This window comes from Pongo abelii, chromosome 7 (genome assembly GCF_028885655.2).
Source record: "Pongo abelii isolate AG06213 chromosome 7, NHGRI_mPonAbe1-v2.0_pri, whole genome shotgun sequence".
NCBI lineage: Eukaryota > Metazoa > Chordata > Mammalia > Primates > Hominidae > Pongo > Pongo abelii.
In genome coordinates this window covers 95,548,805-95,572,248 of record NC_071992.2, presented here as the reverse complement: position 1 = coordinate 95,572,248, position 23,444 = coordinate 95,548,805, and the positions used below count along the sequence as shown (strand labels likewise).

The 23,444-nt window shown below is 43.8% G+C and overlaps 1 pseudogene; it reads right to left on the bottom strand.

Moving 5' to 3' along the window:
* Positions 1-1,382: 1,382 nt before the first annotated feature.
* Positions 1,383-2,021, bottom strand: LOC100450976 (small ribosomal subunit protein uS7-like; annotated as a pseudogene).
* Positions 2,022-23,444: the final 21,423 nt, after the last annotated feature.

Genomic DNA, 23,444 nt, shown 5'->3' with positions numbered 1-23,444 from the left:
GATTTTTTCTAGTCATATTTTAAAGATTTTTTCTAGTTTGGAAAGCTGTTTTTTTAAAATAAACTTGTGTGTTACAGATAGAGCTTCTTGGTAAAGTAATCATCTGACTATAAAGTGATAAGTTCAAGGTTAATTATACAATTACTGCCTCATTCATGTCAAAAAAAAGTTAGAAAGAGTGTGATATCCTGACATTAAAAGTTGATTTATTTCCTCCTGTGCTTTGCTCTCCACGTAATGTTGGGAATTATTACTGCAGTTATTGAAAATGTGCAGATATTGTCACACACAACTCGGAGGGGATCTAAACTAGCCATATCCTCCCACAGCTGGCTGAGGACTCAGTATTTGCTATAAGCAACAGTGACAAATAATAAGCAACAGTGACAAATAAAATCAATCCTTCTTTTTTTTTTTTTTTCAGATGGAATCTCACTCCGTCACCCAGGCTGGAGTACAGTGGCATGATCTTGGCTCACTGCAACCTCCGCCTCCCGGGTTCAAGCAATTCTCTGCCTCAGCCTCCCAAGTAGCTGGAATTACAGGCACCTGCCACCATGCCTGGCTAATTTTTTAATTGTTTTTAGTAGAGATGGGGTTTCACTACCTTGGCCAGGCTGGTCTTGAACTCCTGACTTCATGATCCGCCTGCCTTGGCCTCCCAAAGTGTTAGGATTACAGGCGTGAGCCACCGTGCTGGCCAATCAATCCCATTTTTAAAATGCAATTCATGAGATATTTGCAGAAAAGGGAATTTGACAATATGTTGGAATCTTTCTATAATGGAATTGGAAGAGAAGAGCAATAAATACCATTTGATCAGGCTTAGCCTTTCCTAGTTATCGGTTTCTAGAACAGGATTCGACCCATAGCTCATCTGAATCCATTTAACAAGCTCTGTTACAACATGATTACACAGAATCTACAAACACGAGCTTCTATTCCTCCAGAGAAAGACATTTTCGGCTGAGTTTTTGATTATGAAGGAACCATCTGCTTCATCTATAATATTCCAGAGCATTTGTGAATGCATCCTCAGCCTCATGGTTGCTTCTTTTAGCTACGTTTACATTTTCTAGAAAGTAACAAGGTATTTACCCAGCGGTTTATCTGTAATTCACTCTTCAAGCCCTTTTGGGATAGCAGAAGGAACAGCAGTGACCTGCTCTGCAAAGCCTGCCCCATGACTTGCCAGTTTGAAATTTTTCCTGGCCTGCTTTTTAAACCTAAGTCAAACTCTGATGCTATCATAAGAGCCTGGGATGCAAGTTTCAACTTGGCTCCATCTTCAGTCTAGCTACTTTTTTTTTTTTTTTTTTTTTTTTTTTTTTTTTTTTTTTTTTTTTTTTTGTGGGGCCGTCACAAAAGGCAGAAGGCAGACAGGTTTATTGGGCAGCAACCGGGAAAATCAGCGGTTGCACTTGGCCACACTCTCAAGCTCGTCCTTCTTCTTGATGGCATAGGAGTTGGAGGAGCCCTTGGCAGCATTGATGAGCTCATCTGCCAGGCACTCAGCAATGGTCTTGATGTTCCGGAAGGCAGCCTCAGGAGCGCCTGTGCACTGCGGCCAGATGGCCTGATTCACACGGCGTAATGGGGACACGTCCACAGCCTGTCGTCTCATGATCCTGGCTCGCCCAATGCGTGTGGAGTCCTCCCGGGGACCACTGTTGATGATGGCGTTCACCAGGACCTGCAGAGGGTTGTCGCCTGTGAGCAGCTGGATGATCTCGAAGGCGTGCTTGACGATGCGCGCAATCATGAGCTTCTTGCGGTTGTTGCGGCCGTGCATCATCATGGAGTAAGTGAGGCACTCCACGATGGGGCACTGAGCTTTGCGGAAGCGTTTGGCGGCATACCGCTCCGCACTGCAAGGCAGGTACTTGGCATACTTCTCCTTCACTGCAGTGTAATCCTGCAAGGAAGTTTCAGATCTGCACATCATCGGAGCTCCACTTCCCAAAGAGCTTGATGCCAGGGTTCTCTGCCACCACTGGTGCTGCTGTCTCCCACTCGGTCATCCTGAGGGCACAGCCTGAGCATCTCTGTGGCTCGGCATGCACTACATGCCGCCCTGGCACAGACAGGAAGAGCCAGTCTAGCTATTAATACTTTCAACCATAGTAGTGGTTCAGAACCACCTAAGGAACTTTTGGGAAAATTCAGGTACGTGGGTCTTCCCCAAATTTCGTGAGATAGGAGGAGCCATGAGCAGATTAATGTCGTGGAGAAAGTGCTGGAATAGTGATGTGAAGTACAGGATGAGACTGGCCAGTTGGAGAGAGGCCAGTTCATTCATGGCCCCTGGGCAGGTGCAGATATTGATCTTCCATCTGAGAGCAAGGGGAAGCCACTGGAGTCTGGGAGGGAGAGGAAAGACCACTCAGATCTTTGCTCGCTTTAAATCAACCTGGTCACTGTGTGGGGACTTGATTGGAGGGGGACAAAAGTGGATGGGGTAACCCAGTTGGAAAGATTTTGTAATAATCCAGGCAGTTTGGCCTAGGAAAGCGGTGGTAGAGTAAAAGAGGAGTGGACAGATTGGAGGGGCATTTAGGAAGTGAAACCAGTTGAGAGATGTTGGTAATTGATTGGATAAAGATGGGAGGGGAAAAGGACATATCAAAAATAATTCTTAGGATTCTGACAAAGGCAGGAATTAAACATCTGACTAGCCCTTCTTGGGTGATTTCTGGCGCTGGCTGAACTTGCCCCCGGACTTGGATGACGGCCATTCCTGGCAGTGTGTCATGAATCAGTGGTTTACCAGCATGATGTGTCCCAAAGGGGTGGCTGCTCACATCACCACAGCCTGAATCCCCAAGAATAATACATTCATGGAACACTTCATGCCTCTTATTAGTTAGCAAACACAGTTTACAATTGTTAGGAGGGCATCTTATTTAGAAGCTCAATTACCAAATGATATTTGGAGAAGTTTTATGGAAATAAAATTGACAAGGGCAAGTATTTATTTATAGAAATATTTTGCCAATGCTTAAAAAAATAAAAGCTACTGGCTGGGCGCAGTGGCTCATGCCTGTAATCCCAGCACTTTGGGAGGCCGAGGTGGGCGGATCACAAGGTCAGAAGACTGAGACCATCCTGGCTAACATGGTAAAACCTTGTCTCTACTAAAAATACAAATACAAAAAATTAGCCAGATGTGGTGGTGGGTGCCTGTAGTCCCAGCTACTTGGGAGCCTGAGGCAGGAGAATGGCATGAACCCAGGATGCAGAGCTTGCAGTGAGCTGAGATCGCGCCACTGCACTCCAGCCTGGGGGACAAAGCGAAACTCCATCTCAAAATAAATAAATTCATAAATACTACTTAGAAGTGCATCCTGGCTGGGTGCAGTGGCTCACACCTGTAATCCCAGCACTTTGGGAAGCTGAGGCGGGTGGATCACGAGGTCATTAGTTCAAGACCAGCCTGGCCAAGATGGTGAAACCCCGTCTCTACTAAAAAAATACAAAAGTTAGCCAGGCGTGGTGGTGGGCACCTGTAATCTCAGCTACTTGGGAGGCTGAGGCAGAGAAATGCTTGAACCTGGAAGGCTGAGGTTGCAGTGAGCCGAGATCGTGCCACTGCACTCCAGCCTGGATGACAGGGCAAGACTCCATCTCAAAAAAAAAAAAAAGTTTATCCTAATTCAGTTATTTTACCATATACAGTGTAAATATACATATACAGTGAGTGTAGGTTTATGTGCTTGGGTAAAGTGAGTGTGCATCACAGGCTTTTTTTTTTTTTTTAAATAGAGACAGGGTCTTGCTATGTTGCCCAGGCTGGTCTTGAACGCCTGGCCCCGAGCAATCCTCCCACCTCAGCCTCCCAAAGTGCTGAGATTACAGGCATGAGCCATGGCACCCAGGCAGGTGCAGGCAATTTTGAGAACCTAATTGCTTTTTCCATGTTTTTCCTTCTTAATCCCTTAAAAGCAACATAACATCACTATGATGTATACAGTTAAGAAAATGGTTCTGGCCACATGCAGTGGCTCAGGCCTGTAATCCCAGCACTTTGGGAGGCCGAGGCAGGCGGATCACCTGAGATTGGGAGTTTGAAACCAGCCTGACCAACATGGTGAAACCCCGCCTCTACTAAAAATACAAAAAATTAGCCGGGTGTGGTGGTGCATGCCTATAATCCCAGCTACTTGGGAGGCTGAGGCAAAAGAATCACTTGAACCTGGGAGGTGGAGGTTGCAATGAGCTGAGATTGCACCACTGTACTCCAGCCTGGGCAACAAGACTGAAACTCTGCCTCAAAAAAAAAAAAAAAAAAAAAAAAAAAAAAGAAAAGAAAGAAAATGGTTCTATCTTTACAAAATAAGTAGTGCCATTTTTTTCTTTCTTTTTTTTTTGAAACTATAAGTGTGGCTTTTAATGTGTAAATCTACACTCAGTGATCAGTTGATCCTACATAGACTGGTACAGGATCTTCACTCTCTCATTTACATGACTGATAAAAAATTTCTGAGAAAAGTCAAGCAGTTCAGCTGGTGATCTCTCAGTAGCAATCAAGTGACAGACCCAAATTCCAGAGGCTCTCCTCTGAACCACCACTTAGTCTCAGCAGGTGCTGGATAAATGTACATATGCCCTCTCTTCCAAGCCAACACTCCTGAAAAGAATGTTCCTTTTCAGAGGAGGCCATTGGAAAGAACTTGACAAAGGGTTTGAGTCTTCCGTCTATCCTCCTCTTCTTGTTGAAATGGCCTTACCAGTACACTGCTGCTAATGAGGTGGTTTATCTGGTTTTATTGCCCTTAATTTTATTACCTGCCCAATATAATCTTGGCTGGAGCTCACCTGCTTAGAGGCATGGTAAAGCTTTATGTCTAGGAAAGCCCCACCCAAGGAGTGTTTTTACTTTCTTGGGTGTAGGCTCTAGGCCAGGCCTGCAGGCTGAGGTGCTGGCCCTGCTAACAGCCTAATTTAGAAACTCTAAACCATTCTATAATATTTTCTGGCCCAGGTGGAGGTAGACACAACCCAAAGAACCAAGATTAAATGAATAACCAAAGGAAAGAGGCAAAGATCAAAGATCTGTTTCTCCATCTCCCAAGGTCATGAGAATCTCTACCCCAGGTTTTACTTGCCTTAGCGTCCAACCACTGAGAAGCCTGTGTGTGGGGAGAGACGTCAGTCATTTGGACCCTTAGCTGAAGGCTGAGCTCTAGCTAGAGCCCCTCACAAAAGTGAAGTCAAGCAGTCGGGCTGAGAGTGGTGAGGTGGGAGGAGAAACAAGCAGGTGGGATATGGAGGAAGTGGGGTTTAGTTTTCAGTGAGGAAGGGCAGAGCATTCCTTTGTCCTTCATCTGGCACTGGGCCCAATCTTGCTATTTCACTTCTCTGAGGAAATCTCTCTCTTTGCCCCTCGCCCCTCCCCTGCAACCCTAGATCACTGCATTTCTAGGGAGCAGGTTTGTCCCTTGCGACCCCAAGCACTTTCTCACTGCCTACATCCACCAATCATGATCTCAGATGCAGCTGTCACTACCAGTACAAAAGCCTGATGTTCCCGCACCCACTGCCTTCTAGAACAGTCTTCCTGATACCTTCTGTGTAAATGCCTGTAATAAAACACTTTCGATGCTATGCCTTACGTGTCGGCTTGACTCGTGCAGCTCTTTCTCAACTGCTCTTGGAAGATATGCTTTCTCTTCCTTCTTTGCTCCCCCACCCTCACTTTCTGCTGCTGGTTTGACCACAGCTGGCTGCAGGCCAAGAAAATGTGGGTGGGCAGGTGCCAGGCCCTGGCTGCTGGAAGCCGCGGGAGGCCAGGGTGTGGAGTGCGGGGGCTGCAAGGAAAGGAGGGTGTAGCCCATAAACTTTCTCCAAAAGTTTGAGAGTATTTTGGTGGTGGTAGTGGTGGTGTTTAATTGTGTTTTGAGAAAACGTAAAAATACTCATTCTGAGTAAGAGCAAGATATGTTCCTCTTGGACTGCTCTCCAATATACATTATTAAGTGAAAATGCTCTGTGATAATGATTGGCAATGTCTAAGTCTTTGTGCTGTTTGTTTTATCTTTTCTTTTTTTTTTTTTTTAAGTTCAGGGATATATGTGCAGAACGTGCAAGTTTGTTACATGGGTATACATGTGCCATGGTGGTTTGCTGCACCTATCAACTCGTCATCCAGGTTTTAAGCCCCACATGCATTAGGTATTTGTCCTAATGCTCTCCCTCCTCTTTCCCCCAACCCTGCGACAGGCCCGGGTGTGTGATGTTCCCCTCTTTGTGTCCATGTGTTCTCATTGTTCAATTCCCACTTATGAGTGAGAACATGCGGTGTTTGGCTTTCTGTTCCTGTGTTAGTTTGCTGAGAATGATGGTTTCCAGCTTCATCCATGTCCCTGCAAAGGACATGAAACTGCTGTTTGTTTTCTATGGATATGCATATATATATATACACTTTTATATGCATAAGACTTTTCTAGGAGGAGAAATAGAATTGTTTACAGTGATTGCCCCTGAAGAATGAGTTGGGTGTGTGCTGTGGGTAGGGGAATTTGTACTTTTTATTGTATATGCTTCTGCACTGTTTATTTTTTACTCTATCACATGTAGTGCCTTTATAATAAACAAATCTAAAGATTTTAAAAAGAAATATTAATTCCCTGTCTTTCAGTGATTTACTCAGAATCATTAATAAGGTACTAAGTGGGAGGTGAGGCTGAGAAATACGGTATCATTCCATCTTACCTGGTAGGTTAAACAACTTATAATAATACCATTCTGAATATTTATTATGCAAAATAGTAGTTGCCCTTGCATTGTGTACTTTATTTAATACTTGTCAAAATCAAATAAGGTATCTACTTTACAATCTTCATCTTACAAATCAGAAAACAGGCTTAGAGGAAGTCACATACCATTCACAAGGTCACACAGCTAGTTAGTGAGAGGTTTGGGAACTGAGCACTTCACAAGGGCAGAGAACACATTTACCTCCTCTACCACTTAATCTCCAAGTCTTAGGAAAACCTCTGATACTTGGAAAGGGACACAAACATACTTGTTGAATAAATGAATAATAAGTATATTATTAAACGTATACATATGCCCCCAACTACTATATTAAATTCAAAAACTATACTTGGGCTGGTGCAGTGGCACACACCTGTAGTCCCTGCTACTCAGGAGGCTGAGGGAGGAGAATCACTTGAGTCCAGGAGTTCAAGGCTGCAGTGAGTTATCATTGCATCAGTGCACTCCAGCCTGGGCAATGAATGATACCCCATCTCTAAAAAAAAAAAAAATTAGGCCGGGCACGGTGGCTTACGCCTGTAATCCCAGCACTTTGAGAGGCCATGGCGGGTGGATCACCTGAGGTCAGGAGTTCGAGACAAGCCTCGCCAACATGGTGAAACCCCATCTCTACTAAAAATACAGAAATTAGCCAGATGTGGTAGCAGGTGCCTGTAATCCCAGCTACTTGGGGAGCCGAGACAGGAGAATTGCTTGAACCCGGGAGGTGGAGGTTGCAGTGAGCCAAGATCGTGCCATCACACTCCAGCCTGGGGGACAAGAGTGAGACTTCGTCTCAAAAAAAAAAAAAAAAAAAAAAAGAAAAGAAAAAAATTAAAAGTTTAAAAAAATGAAAAAAAGAAAAAGAAAATAATAAGCTATACTTAGGGCAGCCAAAAAGCACTTTGTCAGCAAGAGGTCCTGAATCACAGTGGCATGAAAACAGACCCAAAATCCAAGGTAAGCCTTACCAATTGGTTTCTGCTCTGAAACCTCAGCTGCATACTCCCCACTCACCTACACGAGTAATTTTGTTCTACCAACTGACTTACTACCCTAGCACTTAATTTATTCATCAGATATACAGTGAGCATCTCCTAGGTACCTGGCATTGAGGGTACTGCAGTGGTAAACATAGACAAGTTTACATTTTTTTACATTTTTCCTCTAGTTTTTGTCCAAATGGGAAAGACAATACATAAATAAATAAATACATAAATACATCAGAAAATTATCAGTTTGTATTAGTACTTAAAAAAAACTATTTAGGCTGGGCACGGTGGCTCACGCCTGTAATCCCAGCACTTTGGGAGGCCAAGGTGGGCGGATCCACCTGTGGTCAGGCGTTCAAGACCAGCCTAGGCAACATGGTGAAATCCCATCTCTACTAAAAAAATACAAAAAATTAGTTAGGCATGGTGGCGGGTCCCTGTAATCCCAGCTACTCAGGAGGCTGAGGCAGGAGAATCACTTGAACCCAAGAGGCAGAGGTTGCAGTGAGCTGAGAATGCACCATTGCACTACAGCCTGGGCAACAAGAGTGAAGCTCCATCTCAAAAAAAAAAAAAACAAAAAAAATATTTAAAATAGATGTCTTGTAGGGCATTGGTAGGAGGTTGTAGCAAGCCCCAGATGCTGATGCTGGTATTAGTACTTTAAAACAAAACAAAAAAACAAACAAAAAAATGGTGCCACAAATACCAATTATTTTTATGAAAAAAAGTAATTGTTTTTGGAGGCAAAGTCTCACTCTCTTTCCCAGGCTGGAGTGCAGTGGTGCAATCTCAGCTTACTGCAACCTCTGCCTCCCAGGTTCAAGTGATTCTCCTGTCTCAGCCTCCCAAGTAGCTGGGATTACAGGCGCCCACCACCACACTTGGCCAATTTTTTGTATTTTTAGTAGAGATGGGGTTTCACCATGTTGGTCAGGCTGGTCTGGAACTCCTGACCTCAAGTGATCCACCAGCTTCGGCCTCCCAAAGTACTGGGATTACAGGCATGACCCACCACTTGAATCCGGGAGGCAGAGGTTGCAGTGAGCCAAGATCACACCATTGCACTCCAGCCTGGGCAACAAGAGTGAAACTCCATCTCAAAAAAAAAAACAAAAACCTTTTAAATAAGTTATTGAATGCAAAAAGATTGATCCAGACCCTCACCTCACACCATAACCAAAAAGTTAACTCAAAATGAATCAGACACCTAAATGTAAGAGCTACAAATATACAACTTTTAGAAGAAAATATAGGAGGAAAATCTTTATGAACTTGTGTTGGGCAGAAATTTTTGAGATATAACACCAAAAGCATAACCCTTAAAGGAAAAAACTGATAAATTGGACTTCATCAAAATTTCAAACTTGTACTATAAAAGACATCATTAAGAATGGGAAAAGAGGCCAAGTACAGTGGCTCACACCTGTAATCCCAGCACGTTGGGAGGCTAAGGCAGAAGGATCAGTTGAGCTCAGGAGTTTGAAACCAGCCTGGACAACATAGTGAGACCCTGTCTCTACAAAAAAATTAAAACAATAAAGATAAACTCTTTAAAAGGTAAAAAGACAAGCCATAGGCTGTGAGAAAATATTTTCAAATCATATATCTGATCAAGAACCTGTATCCATAGTATATATAGAACTCTTACAGTTCAATAAGACAAACATCCAATTAAAAAGGGCAAAATCCTTCTCCTCTCCCACTGTTTCATGTGACTAGCCTAAAAAAATAGGCAAAAGATTTGAATATACATTTTGCTGAGTTACATAAATGGCTAATAAGTACATTAAAAAGATGCTTAACATTATTAATCTTTGGGGAAATTCACACTAAAACCATGTAAGATACTATTCACACCCACTAGAATGGCTATAATTTCAGTCATACAGTAACATAAATTGACAAGAATATGGAGAAAGACACATATATTGTTATGCCTTCATGTATTATAAGTGGTAAGATAAAAGGATGCAGCCACTTTGGAAAATGTCGCAGTTTCTTAAAATGTTAAACATAAGTTTACTGAATTATCTAACAATTCCATTCCCAGGTATCTAATGAAGGAAAATGGAAACATATGCTCACACAAAGACTTGAATGAACACCGATGTTCACAGCGGCATTATTCATAAGAACTGAAAAAGTGGGAACAATCCAACTGTCCATCAGCTGCTAAATAAACAAAAAGCATATATCCACACATTGAAATACTGTTTCACGATAAAAGAATGAAATAGTGATACTTGCAACAATATGAATTAACCTCAAAACCATTTATAATTGAAAGAAGCCAGTCACAAAAGACCACATAATGATGTGAGTTCATTTACATGAAGTGCCCAGAATAGTCAAAATTATGGAGACAGAAACTAAGTCAGTGGTCTCCTGGAGTTTGGAGTAGGAATGAGGATTACCTGCAAATGATTAAGAGAGATCTTCTTGGGGTGAAGGCAAAGTTCTAAAACTGGATTATGGACACAAAGGGGAGACCAGTGAAGACACAGGGAGAAGACAGCCAGCTACAAGCCAAGGAGAGAGGCCTCAGAAGAAACCAACCCTCCTGACACCTTGATCTCAGACTTTCTGGCCTCTAGAATGTGAAGAAATAAATTTTGGTTGTTTAAGCTAAAAATTAAAAATAAAATTTAAAACTGGATTACGGTGATGGTTGTACAACGGGGTAAATTATTGAATTGTGTATTTAAAACTGGTGAAAGTTACAGTATGTTACTGTACCCCACTAAAGTCATTAAGGAAAAAGGAGGCCGGGCACAATGGCTCATGCTTGTAATCCCAGCACTTTGGGAGGCTGAGGTGGGAGGATAGCTTGAGCCTAGGAGTTCAAAACCAGCCTGGGCAGCATGGTGAAACCCCGTTTCTACAAAAATTAGCCAGATGTGGTGGCTAGCACCAGTAGTCCCAGCTACTTGGGAGGCTGAGGAAGGAGGATCACTTGAGCCCAGGGAGTTGAGGCTGTAGTGAGCTGTGTTTGCACCACTGCACTCCAGCCTATGTGACAGAGTGAGACCCTGTCTCAAAAAAAGAGAAGAAACGAAAGAAAGAAAAAAGAAAAGAAAAGAAAAAGAAAAAGACGTTTGGGGGCTTTTGGTTGGATGTCTGATCTGCTCTTCTATTGTCCTCCCCAATGTATTTTAGGTCAGCTTCCCCCCCGGTTTGAATTTCTCCATCCCTGCCTGCCTCATCCTTCCACACATAGACCAGCTCTCGCCCCATGATTTACTTTGTCCTTTGTTTTCCAGGCCCACCCCCTTTTCTAGTCTGCCTTCTGGACTCTTCATTTCTTCCTGGACCTTCTTCCTAAGAGCAGAACTAGAGACAAAGATTCTCATTAGTTCCCTTTGGAGTCCTGTGTAGCTGCCCAGACCAGTGGAAGGTGTTGGAATGTGACTTCAGCACATTCCAGTCAACCCGAACTCTGTTAGGGAAGAATGAGCCCTTGCTCAATTAGGGGGAGTGTTTTATGGCCTGTTATTGTTACTCTTACATTGTCAGACTTTTGGAGGAAACAGAGGATTAATTATTTACAAAGCTGTGATGAAACTTCCACTAAAATGCTTCCACACCTAGGGAGGAAAGACCTATATATAAGCCAAGTGTTTCAAGGAATTTTTAAAAAATCATCTTCTACTTTAATTGTCATTACTCTCAAACATTCTGATATTGGAGGGAAGAAAAGCTGTGTGAGAGGGAATTATTGGAACTTTTTAAAGAGTACTTAAATGGAACTTAATTATTTTTATCATTTTTTGTAGCTACAAATAGAAACATAAATGAAGAATACATTTATTTTAAAGTCTGATTTTTTTTAACAGTCTGTGGAAGGACTTTCATGAACAATCACAAATTTCCTTCAGTTTCAGAGCCCCTGCGTGAAGACAACATCCCAATAAGAGAGATTATAAGTGTTGGTGGTAATTACTTGGAACCCTGAGTCATTAGGCGCTATTAATTGTCTGAAATATAACCAGAAGAAAAATAAACATCAGAGAGGAAATCTAGCATGACTACAATTAACTTCAATTACGATCCTTCTAATCTATAGGAAAATCTCAGTGTTTCAAAATTGATTTCATTAACTTTTAAGTAACTTTTTAGTAATCTTTTAAGTAACTTTTTAGTTTAACCAGCTAGCAATCTTTGTTCTTTATTTAACTGGATGTGAGTCCAAAACTCCTTTTACCAGTGTTGTCAGATACCCTTTTTTCTTTTTTTTTTTTTTTTTAAAGTCAATGGTGTTTATGCAGTTAACCTTTAATGGGAAGCCACTCACGCAGAACACCTACACAGGAGCCAGCGACTCCAACCATCACTCCCAGGCAGAGGGCTGTGAAATCAGAGCCCACCATCAGGACCTTGGGTCTCATCTCAAAAACTTCTGAGTTTTCATCTGCCTGATGAACCTCTTCATCTCCTCAGATCACTTTGAACTCCACACACCCACACCCCAGGTCCTCAGTTCTTCCTGCCCAAGGTGAACACACACATCCCTTTGTTTCGGATTCTTTCCAAATTTGAAACAATGGTAGTGATCACATTCTTCCTCTCCTCCATGCCACCACCCCACATCAACTAGAGTCCTGTGGGTCCCATCTCTGACACATCTCTCATCCTTGCTCTTTGTTTCTTCCTCTCTGCCACCGTCCTATTTCTGGCAGTTGCTTCTTAAGCAGTCATTTGGCTTCATTTCCATCAACTGGACACGCTGTAAGATGGGGTCACTTTCACTGCATTGCTCAGACCATTTCACTCCTTGCCTTAACATCTTCATGGAAGTTCTTTTGCCACTTGGTAAACAGGGTAAACCCCTGACATCTAAGGTCTTCTTCAGAAGGGCTATGGACACAACCTGTTATGTTCTAGGGCTACCATACATTAATCCACAGTATCTTTATAGTCCAATCAAGGTAGACCATATACCACTTCCCGAACAAGCCCCTGTGCATTTCTACATCCTAACTCTGCCTCTCCTACTCTGTCAACCATGTGTATCTGCCAGCATTTACCTGCTTTCAATAGCCCCCACTCCAGGAAGCATTCCAGAGGAGTCTTTCTTGAGCAGGAAGTATATTCTAACCTCTCCTTTTTTCTTTTAGCAATGCGCAATGGGCTTAAAACTCCCTTAGGCAATAGCATAATTTTCTGTCTTTAAAGTTGTACCTTTTTTCCCTACAGAGACTGAAACCTCAAGAAGGGCAGACAACATGTTTTCTTTCTCTTTTGACATAACAGGCAATAACATGTCGTGAAATGTGTGTTTTAGTGCCGGCAGGTTTGAATACTCACTCTGCTACTTACTTGCTGAGTTACCTTGAGCAAATGACTCAACCTCTCTTAGCCTGTTTTCTCATCTTTAAAATGGAAATGCTATTAGCATTAGCCTTTAGAGGGAATTAAATTATTAAGTTCCTTGAATAATATACATTAAAGATACGCTCTTCGAAAGGCACTTGTTGCCAAGAGCAGTGGCTCACATCTATAATCCCAGCACCCTGGGCTCAAGTGAGGAGGAGGGCTCAAGAGACCCTCTCACTTCAGCCTCCCAATTAGCTGAGACTACAGCTGCACACCACTATACCTGGTCAATTTTTTTTTTTTTTTTTTTTTTTGAGATGGGGTCTCGCTCTGTCACCCAGGCTGGAGTGCAGTGGCGTGATCTTGGCTCACTGCAACCTCTGCCTCCCAGGCTCAAGAGATTCTCCCACCTCAGTCTCCTGAGTAGCTGGGACCACAGGCATGTGCCACCATGCCTGGCTAATTTTTGCATTTTTAGTAGAGACAGGGTTTGCCATGTTGCTCAGGCTGGCCTCGAACTCCTGAGATCAAGTGATCCATCTGCCTCGGCATCCCAAAATGTTAGGATTACAAGCGTGAGCCACCTCGCCTGGCCAAATTTTTTGTTTTTTGTTTTTTGTTTTGTAGAGATGGGGCCTCACTATGTAGCCCAGGGTCATCTTAAACTCCTATCCTCAAGCAATCTTCCTGCCTCGGCTTCCCAAAGTGTTGGGATCACAAGTATGAGCCAACAAAGCTGGCTTTGTTTCGTATTTTTAACAAGTGGGCCTCATGGTCATTGACTTGCAGCCATTGAAGTAACACCTACCACAAAATTGACTGCAATAGGTGATATATAAAGATATATGTGTCCTTTTTCCTGTACTCACTCAGTTTTCCTTTTGAAGCAGTCAGGGTTTGAACGGAACAAAGGGGAGAAGTGAGACCAAAAAGGAAGTGTGGATTAAGCTGCTCTTCAACTTTACAACACAGAAGAATCACCTGCAACCCTTTTGACCATGCAAAAGACCCAATGATGAGCACTGGAAATATTTGAGAAGTTCAGGGGTATGGAGCTGAAAAAAAAACAAAACAGTTCAGTAGAGTAGTGGGAATAATAGCCTATACATGATAACTGAAATTATGGTACATCTCCAAAATGATTAAGGAAAAAGAAGCCCATAAACAATAGAGAATAGAAGGGATCCATCACCAAATTAGTAGAAGTAATAAAGAATTTCCAAGGCCGGGAACAGTGGCTCATGCCTGTAATCCCAGCACTTTGGGAGGCCAAGGCGGGCGGATCATGAGGTCAGGAGTTCGAGACCACCCTGACCAACATGGTGAAACCGTCTCTACTAAAGATACAAAAATTACCTGGACACAGGCATGGTGGCATGCACCTGTAATCCGAGCTACTCAAGAGGCTGAGGCAGGAGAATCACTTGAGCCCGGGAGGTGGAGGTTGCAGCAAGCTGAGATCACACCATTGCACTCCAACCTGGGTGACAGGGTGAGACTCCATCACAAAAAAAAAAAAAAAAAAAAAAAAAAGAATTTCCAGATAATAATGCTAAAAATGCAGATCCAGAAATTCAGATTCAGAAAATGTGACATGTAGCCCAGAAATCCACACTTTTCACAATGTGCCTGAACATGATGTAGATCCATTTTAAGAAATAATAGTACATCTTCGTTTTGTTTTGTTTTGTTTGAGACGGAGTCAGAGTCTCCCTCTGTCGCCCAGGCTGGAGTGCAGTGGTATGATCTTGGCTCACTGCAGCCTCCACCTCCCAGGTTCAAGCAATTCTCCTGCCTCAGCCTCCTGAGTAACTGGGACAACAGGCATGCGCTGCCACACCTGGCTAATTTTTGTATTTTTTGTAGAGATGGGGTTTCACCATGTTGGCCAGGAGTGTCTTGACCTCTTGACCTCATGATCCACCCGCCTCGGCCTCCCAAAGTGCTGGGATTACAGGCATGAGCCACCACGCCCAGCCCCGTATATCTTGTTTTATAAGCAAGCAAAACCCCAAAGAATGAAATGCTCAACCGAAGTTCTTTTGATATTCAGTTTCTCTTTTGTATTTCTAATAATGACCTTATTACATGAGAGGAAAGAAATTATCTTCTATTCCCTATTGTCCAACGACAGAGCTAATGCTAGAAGAAAGTCATGTTAATTAAATTAAACATCAGGATAATTTTAACTTATCCTTCCCTCATCACATCTACACAATTCAAAACACGGCTCCAGGACGGGTGCGATGGCTCACACCTGTAATCCCAGCACTTTGGGAGGCCGAGGCGGGTGGATCACTTGAGGTCAGGAGTTCAAGACCAGCCTGGCCAAGATGGTGAAACCCCATCTCTACTAAAAATACAAAAATTAGCCGGGCGTGGTGGTATGCACCTATAATCCCAGCTACTCGGGAGGCTGGGGTGGGAGAATTGCTTGAACCCGGGAGGCAGAGGTTGCAGTGAGCCAAGATCGTGCCATTGTAGTCCAGCCTGGCCAGCAGAGCCAGACTCCATCTCGAAAAAAAAAAAAAAAAAAAAAAAAAGAAGTGCATACTAATTCAGTTATTTTACCATATACAGAGTAAATATACATATACAGTGAATGCAGGTTTATGTGTTTGGGTAAAGTGTGTGTGCATCACAGACTTTTTTTTTTTTTAATAGAGACAGGGTCTTGCTATATTGCCCAGGCTGGTCTTGAACTCCTGGCTCCAGGCAATCCTTCCACCTCAGCCTCCCAAAGTGCTGAGATTACAGGCATGAGCCATGGCACCGAGGCAGATGCAGGCAAGATCGTGCCACTGCAGTCCAGCCTGGCCAGCAGAGCCAGACTCCATCTCAAAAAAAAAAAAAAAAAAAAACCAAGGCTGGGCAAGGTGGCTCATGCCTGTAATCCCAGCACTTTAGGAGGCGGAGGCAGTCAGATCACCTGAGGTCGGGAGTTCAAGACCAGCCTGACGAACATGGAGAAATCGTGTCTCTACTAAAAATACAAAAAAAAAAAAAAAATTAGCCAGGCATGGTGGCACATGCCTGTAATCCCAGCTACTTGGGAGGCTGAGGCTGGAGAATCGCTTGAACCCGGGAGGCGGAGGTTGTGGTGAGCTGAGATGGCGCCATTGCACTCCAGCCTCGGCAACAAGAGTGAAACTCCTTCTCAAAACAAACAAACAAACAAACAAAAAACATAGGTCTTTGAGTGAAAGAGTGGCAGGACAAGGCTTGTGTTTTAGAAAATTACCCGCAGACAGATAAGTCAATTAAGAAGAAATTATAATAGTCCAAGCTATGGATAATGAAGATCGGAGCTAGGATTGTGACACTGACAATGAAGTAAGGGGTTAAATTCAAGACTTTCAGAGGGAGAGATTACAAGATATCTAAGAGAAAAGACGCAGGAGGAGAGGCGGAGGGAATGGAAATTTACAAGACTTAATTTGGGTGGTTGTGTATGTGGGGATCTTATTAGCCATGCTAGCAAACAGGAGAGGAGAGCTCAGTTTGAGGTATGGGAATGAGGGTGGTAGAAATAATGACCTGTGCTACTTGGAGAACTGTGAAATATCCAGCTGGAGTGTTTGTGAGCAGTTGAGGATATAGGCCAGGAGGTCAGGAGCAAAGCTGAAGCTGCATGTGGAGATAACAGTCAATAAGAGTTGAAATTATTGGAGAAAAATGGATGTCCAAGGGGTGGCTAGGGTAAAAGAAATCAGTGAAAGAGATCAAAAAGGATCACCAAAGTAGCAGAAGAGGTAGAAGAGGATGGTATACCTGGAACCATGGAGAATGCAGTCATCCCTTCATATCTGTGGCAATTGGTTCTAGGACCCCTGTAGATAGCAACATTCACAGAGGCTCAAATGGTGTTAGGGACAGGCACGGTGGCTCACGCCTGTAATCCCAGCACTTTGGGAGGCTGAGGCGGGAGTGTCACTTGAGCCCAGGAGTCTGAGACCAGCTTGGGCAACATAGCGAGACCTTGGCTCTATTAAAAAGCAAAAAAATTAGCCGGGCATGGTGGTATATGCCTATAGTCCCATCTACTAGGGAGGCTGAGGTGAGAGGACAGCTTGAGTCCAGGAGGTTGAGGCTGCAGTGAGTTATGATCGCGCCACTGCACTCCAGCCCAGGCAACAGAGAGATACTCTGTCTCAAAAAAGAATAAAAAATAATAATTTTTTAAAATGATGTAATATTTACATATAACCTGCCCATAGTCTCTTGTATACTTTAAATCTTCTCTAGATTACTTATTATACCTAATGAAATGTAAATGCTATGTAAGTAGTTGCACTAGATTGGTTTTTAAATTTGTATAATTTTTATTGTTGTACTGATTTTTTTTTTACTGTTTGTTCCTTAATACTTTTGTTCCAGGATTGGTTAAATTCCTGGATGCAGAATGCTCAGATAAGGAGAATTGACTGGGCTGCAGTTTCCAAAAAACATAAGTGTCAAAAAGTGAAAGGGGTGGCTCCCCTTGGTGCCACCCCTGCGAGCAGCCCCAGCCTTTAGTGATGGCCTCCTTCTGACATCTGCACAGACAGTGAGAAATAGAGCTGCAGGCTGAAGCTTCAAAGTAATGGAAGAAGCCCTAAAATGAATTAAAGGTGTTAGCTGTGGGCTTTGAAAAAAATTATGTGAAAACCTGTCGTCTTAAGATAGGGAGTGTAAAGATCTTCATGATAAAATGTCTGTAAATGGTTATCTCCCAGTGATGCCAAATGGGGCCAACACAGCCCTGCCTCTGCTGCTCACTGTTAAGGCCTATAAAATAATCTCGGCTGGGTGTGGTGGCTCATGCCTGTAATCCCAGCACTTTGGGAGGCCAAGGCGGGCAGATCACTTGAGGTCAGGAGTTTGAGACCAGCCTGGCCAACATGCCAAAACTCCATCTCTACCAAAAATACAAAAATTAGCCAGGCGTTGTGGTAGGCGCCCATAATCCCAGCTACTCGGGAGGCTGAGGAAAGAGAATTGCTTGAACCTGGGAGGCAGAGGTTGCAGTGAGTGGAGATCACGCCACTGTACTCCAGCCCGGGTGACAGAGCGAGACTCCGTCAAAAAAAAAAAAAAAAAATCTCCTCAAAAGAGGGGGAAAAAGATGAGAGGTCGTGTATGAAGCCTCCTTGATCTCATCTCTCTCCTGATTTAAACACCATCCAGATGTAGATGGCTCCCTAGTCTCTATCTCTCATCCAGATCTCTCCTCCAAATTTAACTCATTCATTCATCAATCTAAACAGTATGTGTAGACAGCCCTTCTACGTGCAGACACTGTGCTGAGAAGACAATGCTCCCCAAGATCAGCGGCCTGTCCTCCAGGAGCTCCAACACAGAGCTTTACAGACACATACCAGAAAGTTCTACACGATGTGATACACAGGAGGGGCTCCTCACCTACCCCCAGGCTTGGGGAGTTAAGGAAAGCTTGCCAGAGGAGTGACATCTTAGCTGAGACATGAAGGAGGAAGAAGGTTAAACAGAAAACGGGGGAAGGTAGATGTTTTCAAGCCTGGAGGTGAGAGAAGGCCATGTGTTCAGTGAACTGAGGGTTTAGGGCAAGTGAGAGAAATGACGATGGGTGAGTCTGAGATGTGGGCAGAAGAGAGATAATAGCAGGCTTTGAAAGTCATATTAAAAATAAAAACTGAAAAATGAAAAAAGAAAGGTATTATTTATACAATCATAATAGCAAACACACACATGGCGATTACTATGTTCACTTGGTATGTCTTACGTTTTCAATCTGCATTAACTAACTGTTACAAGAATCCTATGAGGTAAGTACTATTAGAATCCCATTTATCTGATAGTTATAGAGATATATTGACAGGTTTTGAACTGGCAATTGGCCGCTACAAACTTTTCCTCTCTGGCTCCTGGCCACCTCCAGGCTTGTTTCCCTCCTTTATTTTTTTATTTTTTTTGAGACGGAATCTCACTCTGTCGCCCAGGCTGGAGTGCAGTGGCGTGACCTCAGCTCACTGCAACCTCCGCCTCCCGGATTCACGCCATTCTCCTGCCTCAGCCTCCCAAGTAGCTGGCACTACAGGCGCCCACCACCACGCCCGGCTAATTTTTTGCATTTTTAGTAGAGACGGGGTTTCACCATGTTAGCCAGCATGGTCTCGATCTCCTGACCTCGTGATCCGCCCACCTCAGCCTCCCAAAGTGCTGGGATTACAGGCGTGAGCCACCGCGCCTGGCCTCCTTCCTTTAAATCTACCTCTCTCCAAAATGCAAACACACAGCAGCTTATCTCAGTTGATTATTCACAGAAAAAAAATAAAATAAAAAAATTTTAAAGTTAATAAAAAAGGAAAACATATGTAAAATAATAATAATAACAATAAAATGCAAACACAACCACGTAAGCCCTCAACTTTAAACATGGCAAGGCCTCCTGTAGCTAGTGAGCATGTTTTGGGTCAAGTCACTCTCCTCATTACCGGTGGCTTGCTTTCATGGCAAGGACACACGTCCAGGAGAGGGGTCTGCAGTGCCAAGTGTGGCCAGGCTCTGCCCTCAGCCCTTTCCATGAACTGACTCAATTCCCGCAATAATCATACGTTACACAGTTTCGGAAACTGAGGAACAAGGACGTCAGGTAACCTATCAAAGGACACAAAATTGTGACTGGGATGGACACCCTGGCCTGAGGAGGGCACAGAAAGGCATGTCCATTGAGGTTTGGGAGAAAATAAAATGAAACCAAACTTCACTGAAGCTTTGAGATGATTCTGTCGAGAATTACCACCACCTCCCCTCACACAGTGGGATCGTCACAAATGTGCAAATCTAGCTCCTCCACGTGGCTCTCGCCTGCCCCTCCAGGACCGCTCCACACTCTCCCTGACACTTGGTGGTGGTGGCCCCCGCAGTTTTGCTGCCCTGTCTTCCGCTCTCAGCTTCTGCCTGCCCTCACCTTGTGATGTGGCCTTCCCTTTTTCAGTTTCTCCTCTAGCCTCCTGAGGGCAGGAGTCATGTTCCCTCCTCATCTGCCCACTGCCTAGCCCAGTATCTAGGTCGAGGTAGCAGCAGCACCCCCAATCTCACATAGATAATGCTGAGTATGGGTCATCAGGTTGGGCCTACTCTTTCTAACTCACCTTGAATGTACCCCCCTCTACTCAATTTTACAATGCCATATAATATTGTAACTCTGGGTGTTTTGTTTTGATTTGGTTTGGTTTGGTTTTGAGATGGAGTCTCGCTGTGTCGCCTAGGCTGGAGTGCAGTGGCTCAATCTCAGCTCACTGCAACCTTCACCTCCCGGTTTCAAATGATTCTCCTGCCTCAGCCTCCTGAGTAGCTGGAATTACAGGCGTGTGCCACCACACCCAGCTAATTTTTTGTATTTTTAGTAGAGACGGGGTTTCACCATGTTGGCCAGGCTGGTCTCAAACTCCTGACCTCAAGTGATTTGCCCGCCTCAGCCTCCCAAAGTGCTGGGATTGCAGGCATGAGCCACCATGCCTGGCTTTGTTTTTTTCTTGAAACTGACAGAGAAAAGGTCTAAATTAGTTCCATTCACTCATTCAGCAAGTATTTATTCAACTCCTTCTATATAGTAGGCATGATGCTAGGTGCTGGAACAAATTTGTAGTATATCCCAGAAAAAGAGGCAGTGTAAATTTTAAAAATATATATGGGCTGGGCACGGTGGCTCACGTCTGTAACCTCAGCACTTTGGGAGGCCAAGGCAGGTGGATCGCTTGAGCCCAGGAGTTCGAGACTAGCCTGGCCAACATGGCGAAATCCTGTCTCTACTAAAAATACAAAAATTATCCAGGCATGATAGCACGTGCCCGTAGTCCCAGCTCATGCCCAGGCTGAGGCATGAGAATTGCTTGAACCCAGGAAGCAGAGATTGCAGTGAGTTGAGATAATGCCACTGTACTCCAGCCTGGGCAACAGAGCTAGACTTGGTCTCAAAAAATAAATAAACAGGCCGGGCACGGTGGCTCACGCCTGTAATCCCAGCACTTTGGGAGGCCGAGGCAGGTGGATCACGAGGTCAGGGAATCGAGAACATCCTGGCTAACACGGTGAAACCCCGTCTCTACTAAAAATACAAAAAATTAGCTGGGTGTAGTAGCGGGCACCTGTAGTCCCAGCTGCTCGGGAGGCTGAGGCAGGAGAATGGTGTGATCCCGGGAGGCGGAGCTTGCAGTGAGCCGAGATTGCGCCACTGCACTCCAGGCTGGGCAACAGAGCAAGACTCCATCTCAAAAATAAGTAAATAAATAAATAAATATAAATTAATTAAATAAAATGAATAAAAATAAGCTTTAAAAAGATATATATCATATGTAATATGTATTATACATATATATCTTTTTTAAACTTATTTTTATTTATTTTATAATATATATTATATGTATATATGATATATATGTATATATGATATAATGTATAATATATGTATATATGGTATACATGTATATGTATATATGATATATATAATATACCTATATATGTATATATCATATATGTGTATAATATATATGATATATATGTATATATATATAGCATAGACTACCTTAAAAGATGGCCCCTGGCCAGGCACGGTGGCTCACGCCTGTAATCCCAGCACTCTGGGAGGCTCAGGCGGGCAGATCACCTGAGGTTGGGAGTTTGAGACCAGCCTGACCAACATGGAGAAACCCTGTCTTCACTAAAAATACAAAATTAGCCAGGCGTGGTGGCACATGACTGTAATCCCAGCTACTCAGAAGGCTAAGGCAGGAGAAGCGCTTGAACCCGGGAGGCAGAGGTTGCAGTGAGCTGAGATAGCACCATTGCACTCCAGCCTGGGCAACAAGAGTGAAACTCTGTCTCAAAAAAAAAAAAAAAAAAAAAAAGATGGTCCCTTCCATTTGCTACATTAAGATTAGAACACAAAGAAACCCAGCTTGTGCTTCCCTGCCACTTCCCACAGCCCCTGGGGTGCCACACTTTGTTCACTGCATCACACTTCTCTGTCTATTGGTCTGTCTTCACCTCCAGACCAAGTTCCCAGAAGGCTCCTTATATCCTAAAGTCTAATGTGATATCTGTGGAGTGGAAATGAATTTGAGTGCTTTTCAATAATACATATCTCATGATATCCAACTTCTAATGTGCGTTAATAATGGGCCAGGCAGGGCACGGTGACTCATGCCTGTAATACCAGCGCGTTGGGAGGCCAAGGTGGGAGAAGCCCTTGAGTCTGGGAGTTTGAGACCAGCCCTGGCAACACAGACACCATCTCAATTAAAAAAAAAAAAAAAAAAGGAAGAAAAGAAATTATGGGCCAAATATTCTCCCAAAGGCTTCCCACACACGATCTCAATCCTCACAAGCAAATGAGGCAGGTATTATTACATCACCACTTTTCAAATGAGGAAACTGAGGCTTAAAGAGGTTGTAACTTATCCTAAGACACTCCTCAATGTAGAACAGCATATTCCTTAGGTTCAGCCATTGGTCTTTTTTCTAGTCTTAGTTTAGGTATAATGTAAAACTCCCTAATCCTATTAAACTGCCTGTATCTCTGTGTCTGTCTCTGGCATGTAGTGTGTGCTTGTTTGGAAAAAAGATTCCAGGCGCGTTTTCATTAGAATTGCTATTCCAGGAAACACACACACACACACAAAATTGTTATTTCCAACAGAAGCCAGGAATATAACAGCAGTTTTAAAAGGGAGGTGTGTGGGTACTATGATGGATGGGGCCGGGGAAAGAAGTGTTTTTCAAAGCAAAATCAAATTTCTCCCTTACTTTTGGAGGCAGATAAATTTTTGAAGAATTTAAATATCAGCAAGAAAGAAAGCTTTTGTTATGTGAGCAGTTTTGTTTGTCCTCTCCCTTTAAAGAAAGAAACCCCATTCCCTCCCACCCCCCAAGACTGGATTTAGATAAGCCTAGAGCCAAAACCACCCTGTGGATTGCAGAACAATTGGCCTTCAGGTGGGGCTTGATGAAAGGCTTTTGCACTCTCAGGGGTCACCTGAGTGCAGTTTTGCAGAGCCTCCCTCTGTTCTCCCTGGGGGGGTTTTTCTCCCCTCTCCCCACCCTCATTTATCTATGTAAAGGTTCTGCAAGAGTGTTTGCTGACTCCCCAGCCCTCCTTCAGTCCCCACCCCTCCTGACCTCACCTGGGGCACCCAGATGAGTCCCCGCTGGGCCTGTTACTGATACGCCGAGCACAAAGGCAGGGCGGGGTGGGGTGACGCTCCCAGCCCCTTCAAGGAAATCCCAGGTGTCCCTCACCACATACCTGCCTTTCTGGATCCCCTTCTCTAGAAATAAGGAAGCACAGCCTCGGCCGCCTCTGACTTTGTTCCCTGGTCTCCCCCTACCCCCGCCCGGCCCCAGTTTCTCCATTCTCTGTGC